Consider the following 5374-nt stretch of genomic DNA (forward strand, 5'->3'; position numbering starts at 1 on the left):
CAAAAAATTCCAGCAATCCCCCACAAACTCTCATTGGCACATCTCATCAATAAGTTTCCAGAACATTGTTTTATATACCGGTATGTCGTGGAGACTGTTAAGTTGAACTTCCACTTAAAGTTTCATATTACACTAGATTGCAACTTGGATAGTGGACTATGCCTTGAACTACAAGTTTTCTGCGCACTAGCTTCATACAAAGCCTAGACCGATACTAGGCCGCCGCGAGGCTTCCTCGCGGTTTGGAGCTTATACGTCATACTCCAGGGCCTTTCATGAGTTTACTAGAGAGCACCCAACTCTCATAGATTGCGACGTTTAACAATCAGACTCATATAGGTGTGTTCTTCAAAAGATGTTCTGCAGGACAACATCTCTGCTAACATAAACCACTTAGAACACATTAAGATAATTATCAACCTGCCATGCAGATTAGGAGAGTATTGCATCTTACAGAGTGGTAAAATTGCTATAGGGATATATACTCTCCTCCCAGCTGACCAACAGCTTGTTTCCCAACTCTAATTCAAGGGATCTCCGATCACATAGAGTGGGTTACCACCGTGGGCAGCTCATAGTGTGGGTCTCATTCCCAACTCCCTCGATGCATTTTCTATCACATTTCGTGATAGTCCCTTTGTGAAGGGGTCTGCCAGGTTTCTAGATGTATGGATATAATCCAACGCTATAACTCCGGAGTTTCTCATTTTCCTGACATTTTTCAGTCTCCTCTTCACATGCCTTGATGACTTCATATTATCCTTAGAACTGTTTACTTTGACGATCACAGTTTGATTATCACAGTTCATAGAAATAGCGGGTATTGGTTTCTCAACCACAGGTAAGTCCATCAAGAGATCACGAAGCCACTCTGCTTCAACAGTGGCTGTGTCTAATGCTGTGAGTTCTGCTTCCATAGTTGATCTCGTAATGATGGTCTGCTTGCAAGACTTCCAGGAAACAGCGCCACCTCCAAGTGTAAACAAATAACCACTTGTGGCCTTAGTCTCATCAGTGCCATATATCCAATTTGCATCACTATAACCCTCAAGTACCCTTGGATACCCAGTATAGTGAATGCCATAACTCGCAGTGCCTTTCAAATAGCGCAAAACTCTCTCAAGAGCATGCTAATGAACATCTCCAGGTCTAGACACAAAACGGCTGAGTTTACTTACAGCAAAGGAGATGTCAGGCCTCGTGGCGCTGGCTAAATACACAAGCGAGCCAATGATCTGCGAATATCGCAACTGATCTCTAGCAATTCTTTTATTCTTATGAATTATCACACTAGGATCATAAGGCGTTGGAGAAGATTTGCAGTCGCTATACCCGAAGCGACTCAGGATCTTTTCCACATAGTGGGACTGAAGCAATGTAATCCCACCATCGTCATCCTTTAGCAGCTTGATGTTTAAGATCACATCAGCTACTCCCAAGTCCTTCATCTCAAAACAACGAGATAGGAACTCCTTGACCTCCTTAACCACGGTAAGGTTGGTCCCAAATATCAATATGTCATCGACATAGAGACAAAGAATAACTCCCTCGCCCCCACCATGGCGATAGTATACACACGTGTCAGCTTCGTTTACAACAAAGCCTTCAGCGGTTAAAGTTCTTTCAAACTTCTCATGCCACTGCTTAGGCGCTTGCTTAAGCCCATACAAAGACTTCAGTAATTTACACACCTTTTCTTCTTGACCATCTACTACAAATCCATCAGGCTGCTCCATATAAATTTCCTCTTCAAGCTCTCCATTTAGGAAAGCAGTCTTAACATCCATTTGATGAACGAGAAGACCATGTGAGGCAGCCAAGGATAGTAGCACTCGAATGGTGGTCAATCTGGCAACAGGTGAGTATGTATCGAAGAAATCTTCACCTTCTTTCTGGGTATAACCCTTGGCCACAAGACGTGCCTTGTACTTTTCAATAGTACCATCAGGCCTAAGCTTTTTCTTGAACACCCATTTACATCCTACAGGTTTGCACCCATAAGGACGATCAGTAATTTCCCAAGTTCCATTAGCTAAGATGGAATCCATCTCGCTACGGACAGCTTCCTTCCAGTAGTTAGCATCCAGAGATGCATAGGCTTCTGAAATAGAAGTGGGAGTGTCATCCACGAGGTACACAATGAAATCATGTCCAAATGACTTTGCAGTCCTCTGTCTCTTGCTCCTTTTGGGAGCTTCATTGTCATCCTCCACAGGATTATCAAAGTGTTCTATAGCCATGGTAGGTTCAGGAAATAATTCCTGAGTAGATGAACTGGGCATCTCCTGAATTGATGAGCTAGACATTTCTTTCATAGGAAAGATGTCCTCAAAGAAAGTCGCATCATTCGACTCCATAATTGTACCAACATGCATGTCAGATACCTCAGATTTTACTATCAAAAATCTGTAGCCAATGCTATGAAATGCATATCCCAGAAGAACACAATCCACGGTTTTTGGTCCAAGCTTGCGCTTCTTGGGTATCGGCACATTTACTTTTGCCATACAGCCCCAAGTTCGTAGGTAAGAGAGTTTCAACCTTTTCCTTTCCCATTCCTCAAAAGGGGTAATGGTTTTGTTCTTTGTGGGGACACGGTTTAGGACATGACATGCAGTCAATATCGCCTCCCCCCACCATGCCTTGGATAGACCCGATGTATCTAACATGGCGTTAACCAAATCAGTTAAAGTACGGTTCTTTCTTTCGGCCACCCCATTTGACTGAGGTGAGTAGGGAGGCGTCCTCTCATGGATAATACCATGTTCCGCACAAAAAGAATCAAACTCGTTGGAAAAATACTCTCCACCACGATCAGACCTTAGCCGCTTGATCTTTTGATCAAGTTGGTTTTCTCCTTCAGCTTTAAAGATTTTGAAGTGATTAAGAGCTTCATCTTTAGATTTCAGGAGGTACACATAACAATATCGAGTAGAGTCATCAATTAAAGTCATGAAGTATCTTTTCCTTCCTTTTGTCAATTCACCATTCATTTCACAAAGATCCGAATGTATAAGCTCCAGCGGTGCCAAGTCTCTTGCCTCTGCAGTCTTGTGAGACTTACGTGGTTGCTTAGCTTGCACACATACTTGGCACTTGGATTTCTTGACAATAGCAAATTTCAGAATTATATTCATATTCGCTAGCTGCGTCATGCACCCAAAATTAATATGACAAAGTCGTGAATGCCAAATATCGGACTTACTATCATTGCAAACATGATTAATAATTTGAGTACATAAGTCTGACAAAGATAAGCGGAATAAGCCTCCGCACACATAACCCTTTCCAACAAATTCTCCACACTTGGAAATTACAACTTTATTGGACTCAAAAAACCAACTTAAAACCATCTCGACATAAAAGCGATCCGCTAACGAGATTCTTATTAATGGAGGGAACATGCTGCACATTCTTCAGCTGGATGGTCTTTCCCGAAGTAAACTTCAGATCCACCGTACCAACACCACGAACAGAAGCACGCGAGCCGTTTCCCATCAGCACGGAGGAAGTCCTTGCGACCTGATAAGAAGAAAACATAGAAACATCAGAACATACATGTGTATTGGCTCCGGTGTCTATCCACCAATCAGGAGAATTACATACTGAAAGGACAGTAGGAGAAATACCGTACCCAACGTCCTTCATCTCAGTATCAACGCCAATAACAACATTTGCGGACTTGCCGCTGTTCCCACATCGATCATGGCGTTCTGGGCAATCAGGAGCCCAATGTCCAGGAGCGCCACAAACATGGCAGTTCCCTTTCTTCTTATAAGGAGTCTTCCTTTTGCAGTTGGTTGAGTTGGAGGCTTTGTTCTTCTTGTCAAACTTGCCTTTTCCATTGTTCTTATTCTTAGACTTGTGAGATTGGAAGTTCTTCTTCTGTACCACATTGGCACTAGACCCTCCCTCAAAACTATGAGCGCGTGTGTCCTTTGCTCTCGCCTTCTCTTCCACATGAAGCGAGCCAATGAGATCCGAAACGAAAAACTCTTGTCTCTTATGTTTTAGAGAAGTAGCGAAGTTCCTCCACGAAGGAGGAAGCTTGGCAATAATACCACCGACCACAAATTTGTCCGGTAAGGTACACTTAAACTGCTCGAGTTCTTTGGCAAGGGACTGAATCTCATGAGCCTGCTCAACCACGGAGTGCTCATCAGTCATCTTGTAGTCATAGTATTGCTCCATGACATACAATTCAGTGCCAGCGTCCGAGACCCCAAATTTGGCCTCGAGCGCATCTCACGCATCTTTACCATGGTCGAAAGCCATGTACGGGTCAACAATGTTGTCCCCAAGAATACTGAACAAGGCCACCTTAAACATGGCGTCGACCTTCTCAAACTTTTCCTGCTCCTCTGCAGAAAGAGGCCCCTCAGGTCTAGCATCTGTGGCGCTAAAATAGCCTAGGTTTGTAAACCATAGAACTGCCTTTGTGCGCCACCTCTGGTAATGCATACCATCAAAGAGGGGAGGTCGAGTAGCGGCAGCAACGCTGCTTGAATTGATTTGCCTATAATCAGGTTTTTGGATTGTTGAATATATAAGCAAATATCCATATAAAATAATCCGTACAAGTAATTGATAAATCATGACTATGAAAATAACAAATAAACTAATCGTGCATACTAGTAAGGTAGATGAACAAATCACATCTAAACAAGACAAACCGATCGTACCTACCACAGAAACTAGAAGAAGAAACTCTAACAGAAACCGAAAGAGAAACGACAAGGTCACATACTTCGCAGCAGCGTCGTTGTCGCCCATGTTGAGGTTGCCGAAGAAATCACTGAGGTCCGGGAAGAAGTTGTCGGTGTGGAGGAACTCGTCGTCCGATGACGACATCGTGATGCCAGTAGTCGCGCCGGAGGTCGGGAAGGTCGTGGGACGCAGCCCACGTACGAGTTCACGATCCAGAAAAACCGGAACCAAAATGGCTGTGTTAACGTCCGTTAATGAATACACAATTAATTTCCCAAACAGCAAAAAGATAAGCTCGGCTCGGCGAGATTCCCGCAACCCTCGGCGCGGCGAGGCGGGCGGGCGGGCGGAGGAGGAGGAGTGCGTGAGGGCTCTCTCTCTTCTCACTCACTTACTAGGACTAGAACAGCCCACCTTATATACCACTCCAACTCTCTCCCAACTAGCAATGTGGGACAAAACTTTAGCCCCACTAGTGCTGCCACTGATTTTTGGAATGGGCCATGTGAGTTTCAGAATTTGATAATGGGCCATGGGCCAAAAGCCAAATGCCCAAAAATTCCAGCATAATATTCTTCAAAGTGAGCTTGGTGAGATAAGGTCGCTGCTCAAAAGGTGGACGACTATCCCAAGATAAACCCTCCACAAGGAGAGACACCAACTTTTT

Source organism: Lolium perenne, chromosome 4 (assembly GCF_019359855.2).
Source record: "Lolium perenne isolate Kyuss_39 chromosome 4, Kyuss_2.0, whole genome shotgun sequence".
Classification (NCBI taxonomy): Eukaryota; Viridiplantae; Streptophyta; class Magnoliopsida; order Poales; family Poaceae; genus Lolium; species Lolium perenne.